Genomic DNA, 18,155 nt, shown 5'->3' with positions numbered 1-18,155 from the left:
CAATGAACAGTGTTGTACATGTCTTCTCGTGCACGTGTGTGATGTTCTCTCAGGTATAGACTTGCAAACGGAATTGGTGGGCATGCACAGCTTCAACTTTGCAAGTTATTGCTAACTGGCTCCCCAGAGAGGTTATGTGTATTTACTTCTCCCCTACTAACAAAGCATGAGAAGTCCTGGTACTCCTCATTGTTGTCAACATTTGGTATTGGCAGACTTATTAATGTTGTGATTGAGACATAGCATACGTACAGTTAAGTAAATAAAATGCACCTATCCTAAGCATCCAGCTTCATGCATTTTTGCTTTTGTTAAAACCATGTAACCTCTACCCAGACTATTTTCAGACCACTAGGTGGCTCCTTCATGTCCCTTCCTAGTTAGAGTCCCCAGTCCCTCTGCCAAAGTAACAACTGTCCTAATTTCTATAAACATACTTTAGTTTTGCTTGTTCTTGAACGTCATACAAGTGGAATTATCCAGCATGTACTCCTTTTTGTTTGGCTTCTCACTCAATTTAGTATCTGAGATTCATCCATGTTAAAAAAAGGAAAGAGAGAAATTTACTTTGAGGAATTGGCTCACATGATTACAGAGATGGAGTCTCATGACCTGCCATCCTCAAGCTGGAGACCCAGGAAACCTAGTGGTGTAATTCAGTCCAAGAGCAGGAGAAGACCAATGTCCCAGCTCAAACAAGTAGTCAGAAAGGGAAAAAATCCTCCCATCCTCCACCTTTTGTTCTATTCAGGCCCTCAGTGGATTGGATGATGCCCACCCACATGAGGAAGACAATCCACTTTACTGAGTCCACTGATTTAAATGCTACTCTCATCTGGAAACACACAGAGACATCCAGAAATAATGTTTAATTTGGACACCCTGTGGCCCAAACAAGTTGACACATAAAATTAACTATCACAAAGGGTGGGCACCTGGGTGGCTCAGTTGGTTAAGCGACTGCCTTCGGCTCAGGTCATGATCCTGGAGTCCCTGGATCGAGTCCTGCATAGGGCTCCCTGCTCGGCGGGGAGTCTGCTTCTCTGTCTGACCCTCCCCCCTCTCATGTGCTCACTCTCTCTCATTCTCTCTCTCTCAAATAAATAAAGTCTTTAAAAAAAAATCAAATAAATAAAATCTTAAAAAAAAAAAAAACTATCACAAAGGGTGAGGGTGGCGGGTACTCTTTGCCAACCAGAGCAGAGTCAGAAGGGGGATCTGATGTTGGGCCTGCCCCTTCCTTTTCGACTCCCATGGTGCCTAATAGAGGCTCTGCATTCAACAGAAACTCGGAAACTTGATAAAGTGACTAATTTCATGGGGACATCCCCCAATAATAACAATTCAATATTGAGCACCAACGTATGTGGGGCACCTTTTTATTCCTGACTCCATCTTTCCCTCTTGACAACCCTAGGAATCCGTGCCATTGTCCTCTTCTGTAAAGGTGGAAACAAACCCACAGAGGCCCTACTTGGTCTGCCTTAGATCCTAGAAAAATGAAGTGCAGTGGGTTGAACAGTGGCCCCTCAAAAGATATACCTATGTCCTAACTCCAGAACCTGTGAATTGCAGGTGCAGTTCAGTTAAGGATCTCGAGATGAGTTTATCTGGATGGGCCCTAAATCCTAAATCCAATGACAAGCATCCTCAGAAGAGACAAGAAGAGGGAAGAGACAGAGGGAGAAGAGGAGGCCATGGGAAGATGGAGATAGAGATTGGAGGGATGTGGCCATAAACCAGTGAACTCCCAGAGCCACCAGAAGCTGGAAGAGGCAAGAAAGGATTCTCCCCTAGAGCCTTCGGAGCAAGTATGGCCCTGTTGACACCTTGATTTTGGACTCTGGTCTCCATCACTCTGCAAGAAAAATTTTAGTTGTTTTATACCACCAGTCCACGATAAGTTAGTGCAGCCACAGGAAAGGAACACGTGAGGATGGTGGAAAAGGCAAAGGAAAAGAAGGAGAGTCGGCCTCCCCTGCTGAAGCTCACGGTTCTCCATCTCCTGGCAGCTTTATGACCCAGTTTCCTCTCCTCTGCCCCTAGTTCATTTCACTGCAGCCTCAATGGTGTCCTCGTCACTCCTGAAATGTGCCAGGCATATTCTCACCTAAGGTCTTGGTGCTTGCTGTTCCCTTTGCCCAAAATATATGTCTTCCCCCTGACACTCAGTTCTCTGCACCTCAGACAGGCCTCCCTCACCTCCTCTCTAGAGTATCTCCCATCTTCCAAGTCAGGAGACCCTCTCATTTTTCTTCATGGCACTCACCACCACTTGATGTGACGTTTTGTCCATGATATATGTGTTTATGTATATAATATCCCCTCCAACTAAGACATTAGCTCCTCTAGGACAGGGGCTTTATCCCCAGCCTCTAGCATAGTTCCTGGTCCATAGTAGGTATTCAATAAATATTTGAATCAATAGCTTGCTTCAACAGCACATAGACTAAAATTGGAATAATATAGAGAAGATTAGCGTGGCCCCTGTGACAGGCAAATTCATGAAGTGCTCCATACATTTGTATGTTAACTAACTGGAATTAAAATTAAAGCTTAAAAAAAAAGGAATAAACTAGTTGACTAAAAAAAAATGTGAACAAATGAACAAATTACCTACTAATAGTGATGGGAATGAGGAGGAGGAGGGCCCAGATGTGGAGCTGTCATCCAAGATGAAGAGGCAACTCTGTGTGGGAAGCTGTTGGCCCTAATAGGGCCCCTGGTTCTCAGCCCAAGTGTGATTAGGAGCCTCAGAGAAGCCTTTCTCCACACCACTCCACCTGGCATGCCTTGTCTTTCTGCTGGCCACAGTCCCCAAGGGTTCATTTGATTCAAACACCCTGGGAAGGTTTGAAAGCATTCTTTGTTTCTACATCTTCTCATTTTTTTCCAAGCATCAAGCATGGACAGATATGTTTCGGAAAACACACAGACTCATGCACATACGTACACAAAATCTAACACATACGCTTGGCCATATCCCACACTCTCATGGACCTTCACGGCTCAATCTACCCACATCCAGTACCAACTATGCACAACTGTGGACATACACTCACCCTCAGTCATTCTCACTCCCCTGTCTCACATGCCCACACTTACCCATGGTCCTGCATGTGCCCTCCTGCATGGGCAGGCCTCCACTCAAGGTTCCCACCTGGGTAAGTGCTCATACTGACACATATACTCACTCATTCAGCTCCTCTGGACATGTGTGCATGGACCCATGTGCACACACATCCTTGAACATCCTCCAGGCTTCCTCACACACATACAAACAGGCAATGGCCCGGTATGGTGACTCACACTCGTCAGAGCTTAGCGTGATGACCTATCCCAACAACAGTGATATTGACTGAACACTGGCTGTGCCAGTTACCCTGCTCTTTGGGTCTTTGACTCATTCAATCCTCAGAGCAATCACACGGAACAGGTGCTATTATTAGTCTCGTTTTAAAGATTTTATTTATTTGTTTGACAGCGAGAGACACAGCTAGAGAGGGAACATAAGCAGGGGGAGTGGAAGAGGGAGAAGCAGGCTTCCCGCCGAGCAGGGAGCCCGATGCGGGGCTCGATCCCAGGACCCCGGGATCATGACCTGAGCCACCCAGGCGCCCCTAGTCTCATTTTATAGATAAGGAAACGAGGCTCAGAGTCATAAAGGGTACTGCTGGGATTCTAACCGAGGCATCTGACTGAAGAGCTCCCCACCTCCTTATTTGGTGTGGTAGAGTATACTTCTCAAAAATGATCACATCAATATCTCCCATCCCTCATGCTCTTCTAGAACCTTGTCACTCTCCAATCAAATGGTAGAATCTATGGCCCCTTCTCCTGAATTTGACTGGGTCTTTGTGACTGCTTCAAATAACAGTATGGTGGAAGTGATGCCAATATAAATTCCAAGGCTAGATCATAAAAGGTGATACCAAAAAATGGCCAAGACATGGAAACACCTGAGTATCCATCAATGGATGAATGGATAAAGAAAAAATATGCCACTTTTTCCCACACAATGGAATATTATTCAGTCATAAAAAGAAGGAAATCCTGGGATGCCTGGGTGGTTTAGTCAGTTAGGTGTCTGACTCTTGGTTTCGGCTCAGGTCATGATCTCAGGGTTGTGAGATGGAGCCCCGCACCAGGCTCTGTGCTGGGCATGGAGCCTGCTTGGGATTCTCTTTCTCTTTCTCCCTCTGCCCCTCCCCCAACTCATGTGTGCGCACTCTCTCTCTCTTTTTTCTTTTCTTTCTTTTTTTTTTTAAGATTTTATTTATTTGACAGAGAGAGAGCGCACAAGCAGGGGGAGCAGCAGGCAGAGGGAGAAGCAGGCTCCCCTCTGAGCAGGGAGCCCAATGTGGGGCTCGATCCCAGGACCCTGGGATCATGGCCCAAGCTGAAGGCAGATGCTTAACAAACTGAGCCACCCAGGCACCCCTCTCTCTCTTTCTAAAATAAATAAATCTTTTTTTTTTTAAGATTTATTTATTTATTTATTAGAGAGAGAGAGAGAGAGAGAGAGCATGAGAGGGGGGAAGGGCAGAGGGAGAAGCAGACTCCCCGCCGAGCAGGGAGCCCGATGTGGGACTCGATTCTGGGACTCCAGGATCATGACCTGAGCTGAACGCAGTCGCTTAACCAAATGAGCCACCCAGGCGCCCCTAAAATAAATAAATCTTTAAAAAAAAAAGGAAGGAAATCCTGCCATTTGGGACAACATGGATGGACTCGAGGGCATTATAAGTGAAATAAGTCAGACAGAGAAAGGCATGTCTTACTTGTATGTGGAATGTCAAAAAGCCAAACTCATAGAAACAGTAGAATGGTGGTTGCCAGGGGCTGGGAGGTAGGGGAAATGGGGAGATGTTGGTCAGAGGGCATAAACTTCCAGTTAGAAGATGAATAAGTTCTGGGATCTAATGTACAGATGGTGATTATAGTTAACAATACTGTGTTGTATACCTGAAAGTTGCTAAGAGAGTAGATCTTAAAGGTTCTCATCACCACCATTACCACCACAAGAAAAAAATTACTGAGAATTAAGTGAGGTGAATGATATCTATACGGTTAACTAACCTTATTGTGTTCATCTTTTCACAATACATATGATTGTCAAATCATCACATTGTACACTTTGTTTTTTTAAAGATTTTATTTATTTGACACAGAGCGAGCGCACAAGCAGCGGGGGGCAGCAGGCAGAGGGAGAGGGAGAAGCAGGCTCCTCACTGAGCAGGGAGCCCAACCAGGGGACTCAATCCCAGGATCCCGGGATCATGACCTGAGTTGAAGGCAGACGCTTAACCAATTGAGCCACCCAGGTGCCCCTGTATACTTTAAACTCACACTGTGTTCTTTGTCAATTGTATCTCCATAAAGCTAGAAAAAAAATTTTTTTTAAAGAATAGTCAAAAGGGGTGCCTGGGTGGCTCAGTCAGTTAAGCGTCTGCCTTTGGCTCGGGTCATGATCTCAGGGTCCTGGGATTGAGTCCCATGTTGGGCTACCAGCTCAGTGGGGAGTCTGTTTCTCTCTTTCTCTCTGCCCCTCCCCACCACGTGTCCTCTCTCTCTCTCAAATAAATGGATAAAATCTTTTTTCTTTTTTTTATTAAAAGATTTTATTTATTTATTTGACAGAGAGAGACACAGCAAGAGAGGGAACACAAGCAGCGGGAGTGGGAGAGGGAGAAGAAGGCTTCCCGTGGAGCAGGGAGTCCGATGCGGGGCTCGATCCCAGGACCCCGGGACCACAACCCAGGCTGAAGGCAGACACTTAATGACTGAGCCACCCAGGCGCCCCATGGATAAAATCTTAAAAAAAAAAATAATTGAAAAGAATAAAAGGTGATGCCAATTCTGCCTGGCTCTCTCTTGGGACACTCCCCCTTGGAACCCAGCTACCATGCTAGGAGGAAGCCCAGGCCCCATGGAGAGGCCGCATGCAGTTTCCTGCTGACAGCCTCACTGAGGTCCCAGCTGATAGCCAGCACCAGCTGGCAGCCACGCGTGTGAGGAAGCCTGTAAGATGACGCCAGTCCAGCCACCATCTAACCGCAACCACACAAGGGACCAAGAGCAAGAACTGCCCAGCTGAGCTCAATCAACCCCCACACCAAAAGATAATAATAAGGATTATCGTTGTTTTATGCCACCAAGCATGGGTGGTTTGGTACACAGCAGTAGATAAATGGATGCCAGGGCAGAGACTTACCAACATTTAGCCTCAGACCGCCACGGGTAAGTGATGCCAAGCTCTTTGTCCTCCCTCCGGACCCTCCTCTTCTACCGCCAGGAGCCAGGATCTCAGAGCACAATCCTCATCATCTGATCCTCACACCACATGACCTCTGGACGTCAAACCTCCTATCTGGGTGTGAGCTGTTCAAGTCAGCAGTGGACTCGGGGATAAGCTTCAGGCAAGTGCTTATCCCTATTTACTCTTCTGTCAAATGTGTAATAATTCGAGCCCTGTCCACCTCAAAGGGAGGCTACAAGGATCCATCCTGGAAGCTTGAGTTTAAGGGGTTATTATTATTATTATTATTTTTAAGATCTTATTTATTTATTTGACAGAGAGAGAGACAGTGAGAGCAGGAACACAAGCAGGGGGAGTGGGAGAGGGAGAAGCGGTCTTCCCCCCGAGGAGGGAGCCCGATGCGGGGCTCAATCCCAGGACCCTGAGATCATGACCTGAGCCGAAGGCAGACGCTTAACGACTGAACCACCTAGGCGCTCCTAAGGGGTTATATTTTTTTATAAAGATTTTATTAAGTAATCTCCACACCCATCGTGGGGCTTGAACTCACAACTCCAAGATCAAGAGTCACATGCTCTACTGACTGAGCCAGCCAGGCGCTCCTTAGGAGCTCCTCATTTTAGGATCTCGGTGGCAACTAGAAGATAGGTTACAACCTATCACATTTATAACCAACACAGGAAGTCCTGCAATGTGGGGACATCTAGCATACGGGCAAACAACTCAGTGGTTGCTGTGCAAATGAGAATGGCAACCAGCGGCCACTGGGATGATCGTGGACCGTTGAGAAAAGTAAGTCAGGGATCAGACTGGCAGAACTAAAGTGGGCCTGGGGCGGGGATGTATGTTGGCCTAGAGAACTTAAACACCATCTAAAGAGGACAGTTAACATCCAGCTTGCCCACCCATTGCTATATGACAACATCCACTCAATTGCCAGACCTGATCATCTTTTCAAGAGAACCTAGAAACATGGATTTTCATTTGAACTCTCCCAATTTAAAAAAATTGGCAACTAATTCATATTTTATACTTTTTTGGGGGGGCCCTATTACACACTTTACTAAGCTGTTTGCCAAAACCAAAACAATACAATGTGGTCTCTGAGGGCACACTAGTGGAAAGTTCTTCTTGGGCAGGAGGCTCCAGGATGCTTAGATGCATTTTGAAGGGAGTGGGGAGGGGGACAGTATATTGTTGCACCTGTCAAGGGCCCCTTCAGCACCAGAAGGAGAGAGAGGAAGGTCGTGTATGTGTGGGAAGCAGAAATGATCACAGCCAAAGCAGCAGAACCCTGGCACCGTGAGCCTACATCTTGGAGCTAGGTGAAACTGGGTTCAGATCCTGACTCTGCAGCTTACCACCTGGGTTTTCCTGACTCTCAGTTTCCTTATCTATAAAATGCAGTTAATAATGATTTTTATCCCATAGGATTGTTGAGGGGGTTAAACAGGATAATCTACATGGAGGGTTCGAAAGAGTTCATGATGTTAGCTGCTATTTCCCCCCACTTTTTTACTCTGCCATGACTGCAAATGTTTCCACTCCGGAGCAGGTCTCTTTCTGCTTTCTCTGCTTGGCTCTTTCTAGACCCAGGTGGGCACCTCTTCCTCTGAGAAACCTCCGAGACCCCCAGGCTGGTGCAACATTCCTTCCCTCCCCTCTGGACGCTTTGCTCAGATGTGCCCTGGCATCATCGAAGGTCTATGTGGTGGTTCTTGGTGAGTCTTTGGCCCCCAGGGCTAGGAAGTTCCCCAAGGGCAGGAACCAGGTCTGAGTCATCCATGTTCCCCAGTAGTCTGCCCTCGAGTGGGTGGCCAGCAATGTTTGTGGACTAAAGGGAAGGGAACAGGAAGGGAGGGGTGTCACAAACAACACTCAGATCACTGGCTGAACCTTGGGCCCCAGGGCTCTCTGGCAGTTAAAGCACAGGTCGAGGGCTCATCCTTGTCTAACATTTAACTGTGTGTAGGTGTGTGTCTGAATGTGTGTGAGTATGTGGCAGTGTGTGAATGTGTGTGCATGTGAATGAGTGAGAATATGTGTGTGTGTATATCTGTGTGTGATGGTGGGAAAAACGTATATGTGTGAATGAATATGTGTGTGAGGGTTTATATGATTGCATTTATGTGTAAACACACACACGGTCACTAAGATGGAGCTCCAGGGGAAAGGGTCTTTGTGTTGTTCCTCTCTGTGTCTTCACACTCCCCAGTATGTGTGTGCGTGTGGGGGGCGGGTATCAGGAAGAGCATTATGGGAAAACAGAATAGCGCAGTACTTACCAGCAGGGGTCCAAGAGTCAGATGTCATCAGTGCTTCTAACTTTGGGCTGGGTGACCACTATAAGCCTCAGTTTTTTCGTCTGTAAAATAGGTATAATTGCAGCATCTAACCTATAGGGTGGAGCATAGGAATTAGTTAATAAATGTCGGCCAGTATTATTATCCTGAATGTCACTATCAACACCCAGAGTGGATGCTTCCATGGGCTAAAAACCCTCAAAATATGTCAACAGACTACTAACCATATCCGTCAAAATTCTCTGAGTCTCAGTTTCTTCTACAAGAGGGAGCAATAAACTGTATTTTGCCTCCCAGGGCAGCTGGGAGGTTTATGAGATCCCAGGACTCGGGTAGGCAGAAGCCAAACGTAAGAGCAGGGTGCCCTCTCCTGGAAGTATGGGGTAAAGGTCCCCCGCCCCCGACTAGTCGCTGACCTCATAGGTCAGGACTGCCAGCAAATTGAGCCGGGAAAGGGACAGCCCTGGGGAGGGGATTTCTATAGCTTCCTAGCATAAGCTGCCTCTCCCCGACCCTCTTTGTCTGCTGGACTCCTCCTTCCTCCGATCTCGCTTTAGGACAGCCAGCCTGGGCCAGGCACCCCTGTTACAAGTTCTCAGAGCAAACCGTATTCATTTTGCATTCCTCTGTGTGATTATTTAGACAATGTCTATCTCTTCATGAGGGAAGGACTCATCTGAGAAATGAAAGGGAGTAGCAACATCCCAGACCATTGGATTCCTAGGGTCCCTGGACTAGGCTCTCAGTAAATGCTGGAGTAAAAGGATCGTGGGGGACACGTGTGTGGCTCAGTCGGTTAAGCATCTGCCTTTGGCTCAGGTTATGATCCCAGAGTCCTGGGATCAAGTCCTGCATCGGGCTCCTTGCTCAGCGGGGAGTCTGCTTCTCCCTCTCCCTCTGCCTCTGCTGCTCCCCCTGCTCTCTCTCTCTCTGGCAAAAAAATAAATAAAATCTTAAAAAAAAAATAAAAGAATCGTGGAAGCCCAGATTCTAGTACGCTAGAATCAAGAAAACATTTTTTTAAATTTTTTTTAGTCAAGAAAAAATTTTTAGTCATTTTCTAGTCAAGAAAACATTTTCTGTAAATTTTTTATTTAAGTTCAATTTAATTAACATTTATTATGTTATTAGTTTCAGAGGCAGAATCCAGTGAGTTATGAGTTGCATACATCACCAGTGTTCATTACTTCGAGTGCCTTCCTTAATGACCATCAGCTGGTTACCTCATCCCCCTCCACCTCCCCTCCAGCAACCCTGTTTGTTTCCCATAGTTGAGTTTCTTATGGTTTGCCACCCACTCTGTTTTCATCTTATTTTATTTTTCCTTCCCTTTCCCCTATGTTCATCTGTTTTATTTCTTAAATTCCACATATGAGTGAAATCATATGTTTTTTATCCTTCTCTGACTGACTTATTTTGCTTAGTATAATACCCTCTAGTTCCATCCATGTCATTGCAAATGGCAAGTTTGCATTCTTTTTGATGGCTGGATGTTTTCTTGGGTCAAGAAATGTTTTCTTGATGTCTGGGTAAGAAAACATTTCTTAACCCAAGAAAACATCCAGCCCCCTCAGGGGAAGGCTCCAGCTTCAGCCGGGGACGTTAGAGACCTGGATTTGCAGAGTTCCTGACCCCCACCCCAAGGATAGCCAGGTCTGTGGGCTGAAGCCAAGAGACCCCACACGGTGGGTTCCTGGCCTACGTCGGAGAACGTTAATTCATTCCACAAGTATTGGGTGCCTCTGCGTGCCAGGCACTCAGCTGGACAATGGGAATACAGGGGTGGGCAAAACCAGATACATTCCTGACCCTCCTAGAAGCAGTGAGACAGACACATAATCAGATGATTTTGACATAATGATACATAGTTGCGCATACCCTCATTTGAGTCTGAGGGCTCCTCCAAGGGAAATAACGTGTCTGCGGGTGGGCACAGTTGGCTCCTGGGACTCTCATAGGCCCCCTCACCACCCCTGATGCAGCCAGCAGTCTAGGACGAGAGGATTGAGGGGGTCTGGGGGAGTCCTGTTCCAAGCTCTCCAAGAAATCCCCCACCTCTGAACCCAACGCCCCGCAGTGACATCAAGGCCCACCCAAGGGACGTGTACAAATCTGAGAGGGCCTGGAAGGAGGGTTGTGGAAGGAGTTGGGAAGGTGGGGAGACACCCTGATAGGCGTGGAACAGTGAGAGGGGTCTCCCCAGAACTGCAGTTCCATCTCATCCCCATTGATGGGCATCCTCAGGATCTGGATCCCAATCCCCCCATCTGGCAGCCTCCCAATTAATTTAGAGTCTAAGAGCTGGTCCCTGGAGCTTGGGCAATCCAGAGGGCCCCTTGGCCAATGAGAGGCCTCCTTCCGTCTCCACCCCTCTCCACTTCCCAAGTTGAAGGCCTAAGTGTCTGCGAAAGCAAACACCCAAAGGGCAGGTTCAAAGGGCTGACAATGTGGCCTGTCTCTGCCTATTATCCAGGGTGCCTCACAGCCTCCCTAGAGTCCTAGGCTGGTGCCTGGCTCGGAGAAGGCCAGTCTGACAATTTTTTGTCCACTGTGGCCTTGAGCAGAGTGGGCATGAGTGGAGGACCCTCCAGGAAGCGCTGTGTATTCAGCCTGATTTTTTTTTTTTAACATATATAGGCAAATACTTGTTTGTGTTTTTTTTTCCCCTTTTAAACAAATAATGACATACCAGACACACTGTCCTGCAGGGTACTTTCTTTTTTCTTCACTTAACATTTATCTTGATGACTGAATATTCCATATCGATAGATAAACACCTTCCTTTTTAAGAAGTGGCGGCACTTCAGTAATCCACTGTTTGGACTGTACCATATTTATTTAACAAGTCTACTGAAGGGCATTTCGACTGTTTCCAATTTTTTGCTCTTACCGTCATTTTGCTCACATGTGCTTATGTCTTTGGGATAAATTCCTAAGAAGCAGAACTGTTTGACCAAAGGGCACATGAGTTTGTAATCTTGTTCCTGGGATGTTGCCCATGAAAGTTGGGTCAATGTACCATGTATGACGGGCCTGCTTCCCCACAGCCTCACCAACAGATAAACAACTGTTATCACACTTTTTAATTTTTATCAATCTGATAGTAAATGTAAAAAGAAATTTGATCACTCCCCCATAAACCATACGAGGAGCCTAGTTTCCACCCCCAGGTGCCACTAATAAAGAATCCCCCCTCTCTCTGATTTTTTTTTATATATATTTTTTCCTACTATGTAATGATGAAAGGGTCAATCCACCAAGATGACAAAGCAATTCTAAGTGCATATGCACAAAACAACAGAGCTGTAAAATATGTGAAACAAAACTGATAGAACTGAAAGTAGAAGACAAATCCATAATTACAGTTGGGAGATTTTAATATACCTCTTAACAATTGATAGAACAAGTGGACAGAAAATCAGCAAGGACACAGAAGACCTCAACAATATCACCAACTACAGTATCTACTTGACACGCACAGAAGAGTGCACCTACCCACAGAACACACATTTGCTTCTAGTGCCCAAAGAACACATACCATGATTGACCCCGTCCTCGATCACAAAAAAAAACCCCAAATCTTAACAAATTTAAAATAATTGAAATCCTATAGAATGTGTTCTCTGACCACAATGGAATCAAACTTAGAAATCAATAATAGAAAGATAATGGGAAGATTTCCAAACACTTAGAAACTAAATAACAGGCTTTGAAATAGTCCTTATGTCAAAGAGGAAGTCTCAAGGGAAATTATGAAAAATAATGAAAATAAAAGCATAACATTAAAACTTGTGCCAAAGCTGTGCTGAGAGGGAAATTCATAGCACTAAATGCATATATTAGAAAAGAAGAAAAGTCTCAAGTCAATCATCTAAGCTCCCACATCAAGAACATAAAAAAACAGAGCAAAATAAATCAAAGCAAGCAGAAGGAAGGAAATAGGGGCACCTGGGTGGCTCAGTCAATTAAGCCACTGCCTTACACTCAGGTCATGATCTCAGGGTCCTGGGATCGAGTCCCACATCAGGGTCCCTGCTCAGTGCGGAGCCTGCTTCTCCCTCTCCCTCTGCTGCTCCCCCTGCTTGTGCTCTCTCTCTCTCAAATGAATAAATAAAATCTTTTTTTAAAAAAGAGAAAGGAGGGGCGCCTGGGTGGCTCAGATGGTTAAGCGTCTGCCTTCGGCTCAGGTCATGATCCCAGGGTCCTGGGATCGAGCCCCGCATCGGGCTCCCTGCTCAAGTGGGGAGCCTGCTTCTCCCTCTCCCTCTGCCATTCTCTCCACTTGTGCTCTCTGGCTCTATCTCTCTGTCAAATAAATAAATAAAATCTTTAAAAAAAAAAAAAGAGAAAGGAAATAATAAAGAGCAGAAATGAGTTGAAAACAGAAAAATAGGGAAATTCAATGAAACCCACAGCCAGTTCTTTGAAAAGATTGATAAAATTGACAAAACTCTAGGAAGACAGACAAAAAAAAAGAGAGAAAAGACACAAATTACCAATATCAGGAATGAAATAGGGATATCACTATAGACCACACAGACATTAAGAGCATAATAAGGGAATACTACAAATAACTCTACACACATAAATTCAACTTCAACAAGATGGCTCACTCCTCAAAAAACACAAACAACAATGTGAAATAGGTAATTCGAAGAGTCCTGTACTATTAAGGAAATTAAATTCATAATTTAAAAACTCTCAAGGAAGGAATTTTCAGACCCAGATGGTTTCACTGGAGAATTCTATCAAAGTTTTAAATAAGAATTATCACCAATTCTACACAATCTCTTCCAGAAAATAGAAGAGAAGGGAATACTTCCCAATTCTTTTTCTTTTCTTTTTTTTTTAGAGAGAGAGAGAGCACGTGCGCGGACTCGCATGTGAGCGCATGAGTGGAGGGAGGGGCAGAGGGAGAGGGAGAGAGAGAATCCCAAGTAGGTTCCCTGCCTAGCATGGAGCCCGACATGGGGCTCAATCTCATGACCCTGAGATCATGACCTGAGCTTAAATCAAGAATGGGATGCTTAAGCGACTGGGCCACTCATGCGACCCCTCAATTAATTTTATGAAGCTGTATTATCTTGGTACCAAAACCAGAGAGTACGAAGAAAAAAAACTACAGCCCATTATCCTTCATGAATACAGATGCAAAATTCTTTTTTTTATTAAATCTTAACAAAGTATTAGCAAATATAATTCAGCAATAATTGTAAAGAATTATATACTATATAATTCTTTCAAGATCAATGGGGCTTATTCCAAGGGTGCAAATATTTTTTTACCCATGAACATAACCTACTATAATAACAATTTAAAGAAGAAAAATCTCATGATATCAATTAATATCAGAAAAAGCTCAAGACAGAATTCATCATCTGTTCATGATTTAAAAAAAAAAACAAATAGGAAAAGAGGGGAACTTTCTCAACTTGATAAAGAGCATCTACAAAAAAAATCTGTGGCTAACATACTTAATGGGGAAAGACTGAATTGAATGCTTTCTGCCTAAACTCAGGAACAAAGCAAGGATGTCCGTTCTTACCATTCTTATTCAACACAGTGCTGGAAGTTCTAGTCAGTACAACAATGCAAGAAAAGGAAATAAAAGGCATACAGATCAGAAAGAAATAATAAAACTGTCCCTATTTGCAGGCGACAGGATTGGCTACACAGAAAATTCCAAAGAATCTACAAAAAAACAAAACAAAACACAAAATGTCTATGACATGTGAGCTCAGCAAGGGTAATCTTTTATCCATAAGATACAAAAGAAACACAAAATCAATTGTACTTCTATATATTTGCAACAAACACATGGCCACCAAAATTTTAAATGCTGTATCATTCAGGAAGAGGAGGAGAGAAGCAGAAGAAAAAGAAGCAATACTTAGGTGTAAATCTAACACCACAGGTACAGGACTTGTATGCTTAAAGTTACAAGATGCTAGTAAAGGAAATCAAAGAAGATCCAAATAAATGGGGAAACATACCATGTTCATGGATTGTAAGAATCAACATAGTAAAGATGTCAGTTCTCCTCAAATCCATATACAGTTTAATGCGATTCCTATCAACATCCCTGCAAGAATTTTTTAGACATGGACAGGATTATTCTAAAATTTATGTGGAAAGACAAAGAAATTAGAATAACTAAAACAATTTTAAAAAGAATAAAGTCAGAGGAATCAGTTTACCTGATCTCAAAACTAATTGTATAGCTACAGAAATCAAGATTGTAGTACTGGCAGAGGGACAGACACATGGATCAATCGGGGGAATAGAAGAGGGAACTTAGGGGTGCCTGGGGGGCTCAGTTGGTTAAGTGTCTGCCTTCAGCTCAGGTCATGATCTCAGGGTTCTGGGATCAAGCCCCGCATCGGGCTCCCTGCTCCGCGGGGAGTCTGCTTCTCCCTCTCCCTCTGCTGCTCTCCCCATTCATGTGTGCGTGCGCTCTCTCTCTTTCTCTCTCAAATAAATAAAATCTAAAAAAAAAAAAAATCACTCATACTTTGCTGGTGGGCACATAGCACAATAGTACAGTCCCTCTGGAAAATAGTTTGGCAGTTTATTCTTATAAAATTAAACATGCAATTACCATACAACCCAGCAATTTCACTTTTTTAAAAAAGAGATTTTAATCATTCTCCACATCCAATACGGGGCTTGAACTTACAACCCCAAGATCAAGAGTTGCACGCTCCACTGACAGAGCCAGCCAGGTGCCCCCAGCAATTCTACTTCTCAGCATTTATCCCTGAAAAATTAAAACTTACATTCACATAAAAACCTGTACATGGATAGTCATAGCAACTTTATTGATAATAGTCAAAAACTGGAAACAATCCCGATGTCTTTCAATGGGTGACTGGTTAAACCAATTAGTGCATCCATACCAAGGAATAGTACTCAGCAATAAAAAGGAATGAACTTTGATAAATGCAGCAACCTGGATGAATCTCCAAAGAATTATGCTTAGTGGGAAAAGCCATCCAAATAGGTTACATAGTGTAGGATTCCATTTATATAGCATTCTTTTCTTTTTAAAGATTTTATTCATTTATTTGAGAGGGAGGGAGAGAGAGAGAGCGCGTGAGAGAGCGAGAGAGAGCACATGCGCACAGAGGGAGAATGAGTGGGAGAAGCAGACTCCCTGCTGAGTAGAGAGCCGGATATGGGACTCAATCCAAGGACCCGGAGATCATGACCTGAGCTGAAGGCAGATGCTTAACCAACTGAGCCACCCAAGCACCCTATATAGCATTCTTGAAATGACAAAATTATAGAGATGGACTAAAGATTAGTGGTCGGGGGAATAGAAGCAGGAGAGAAGTAGGTGTGGCTATAAAAGAACAACATGAGGGATTCTTTTTTTTTTTTTAAGATTTTATTTATTTGACAGAGAGAGACACAGCGAGAGAGGGAACACAAGCAGGGGGAGTGGGAGAGGGAGAAGCAGGCTTCCTGCCGAGCAGGGAGCCCGATGTGGGGCTCGATCCCAGGACCCCAGGATCATGACCTGAGCCAAAGGCAGACGCCCAACGGCTAAGCCACCCAGGCACCCCTTTTTTTTTTTCATTTTAAATGACACATTTATTTCAAGATCTAACAAGTATCCCTACTAAACTGAGATTTGATGTTACAAACTTCTGTTATTCTTTTTTTAAAATTTAAATTCAATTAATTAACATATAATGCATTATTTGTTTCAGCGGTCGGTGATTCATCAGTCTTATATAATACCCAGTGCTCATTACAACACATACCCTCCCCAATGTCTATCACTCAGTTACCCCATCCCCCAACTCCCTCCCCTCCGGCAACCCTCACTTTGTTTCCTAAGATTCTCTTATGGTTTGCAACATGAGGGATTCTTGTGGTGATGTAAATGTTTTGTATCTCGACTGTATCAATGTCAATATCCTGGTTGTGATATTGTGCAGTTTTACAAGATGTCATCATTGGGGGAAACAGGATAAAGGGACCATGGGAATCACTTTGTATTATTTCTTACACATGCATGCGAATCTTCAATTATCTCAAAATAAAAAGTTTATTAAAAAAGGATAATGCTTATGGTTGGAGGCTGTATGGCCAAGTTTTTCTCACCCAATAAATTAGAAAATACTTGAAATTTTATAATTATACCCAATTTTGGAGAGTATCAAGAATAAGAACCAAATTTCTGGAGGGTAATTTGGCAAGTTGGATCAAGACTTTGACAAATATTGGGGCTCCTGGGTGGCTCAGTCAGTTAAGTGACCGAGTCTTTGTTTGGGCTCAGGTCATGATCTCTGGGTTGTGAGATGGAGCCCTGTGTCTGGGCTCTGCGCTCAGTGGGGAGTCGGCTTGAGATTCTCTCCCTCTCCCTCTGCCCCTCCCTCCCACACTCTCCCACCCAAAATAAATATTTTTTAAAAAAAGGACTTTGACAAATACTGATATTCCTTAAGCAAGCAGTTCTATTTGTTTATCTGAAGCCGCAATGTATCAAAGGTGGGACATGTTATTTCAGGGAAACTGAAATGAGATGTTTGGCTACATAAATTGTGATACATCCATAGGATGGAATTTCTGTAATAAGAAAAACTGCATAATATAGGAGTTAGGAACAAATTTTGGAGTCTGACCACCTGTGTTGAAATTCTAGTTTACTTATTAACTGTGTTAACTATGGAAATTACTTAACCTTTCTGTGCCAGTCTCCTCATTTGCAATGTGAGGAAAACCTACTTAATATTATGAGGATTAAATGAGCTACTATTTATGAAGCACTTTGAATACAACCAGGCACAAATTGAGAGCATTATGAAGCTAGCTCACGTGATAATTTTAGGTATAAAAAAAGGAGGTATAGGGGCGCCTGGGTGGCTCAGTTGGTTAAGCAACTGCCTTCGGCTCAGGTCATGATCTGGGGTCCTGGGATCAAGTCCCTTGGTTGGGCTCCCTGCTCAGTGGGGAGCCTGCTTCTCCCTCTCCCTCTGCTTGTGCTCTCTCTCTCTCGCTATCTTTCTGTCAAATGAATAAATAAAATCTTCAAAAAAAGAGGTATAAGACAGTCTATACAATATGATCTCAGATATAGAAAGCATATAGATATAATGAGAAGACACCAGGAGGAAATTTATCAAAAAGGTAATAGTCATAGTCTCTGAATAGTCATCTCTCTGAATTAGTTTTTCTTTTTTATACTTTTCTATATTTTTTTACATTTCACATAATCTGTTTAACAGAAAAATTTATTAATTTTCCAAAGTAAGAAAATGGACTTAAAAGTGCTTTGTAACCTGTAAATTGCTGTATCCATGTGAAGGTAAAGTACTTTTTGATTAGCACTAACCCTCTAAAGTGATATTATTATTCTTATTCCCATTTTAGAGTAGAGGAAAATGAGGCTCAGAAAGAGGATGTGCCTCCCCAAGGTTCACAGCAGGAGCACAGACAAGGAAGTTTGAGACTTGACAGGCAATGGGCCAGGTGGAAGTTCTCTCCACCAGAGAAGGATGACAGTGAAAGGGGGATGGAAATCACTTCTGAAGAAACAAACTGGAAAATAAAGTATCTGTGCTATATATAAGCACAGAATCAGATAG

The 18,155-nt window shown here is 43.8% G+C and overlaps 1 pseudogene; it reads left to right on the top strand.

Annotated features, from left to right (window-relative positions):
- Positions 1 to 2,429: 2,429 nt before the first annotated feature.
- LOC123326084 lies at positions 2,430 to 2,524 on the top strand (annotated as a pseudogene).
- Positions 2,525 to 18,155: the final 15,631 nt, after the last annotated feature.

Source organism: Neomonachus schauinslandi, chromosome 10 (assembly GCF_002201575.2).
Source record: "Neomonachus schauinslandi chromosome 10, ASM220157v2, whole genome shotgun sequence".
NCBI classification, from domain to species: domain Eukaryota; kingdom Metazoa; phylum Chordata; class Mammalia; order Carnivora; family Phocidae; genus Neomonachus; species Neomonachus schauinslandi.
The sequence above is the reverse complement of the archived record's forward strand: the minus strand, read 5'-3'. Positions and strand labels throughout refer to the sequence as shown.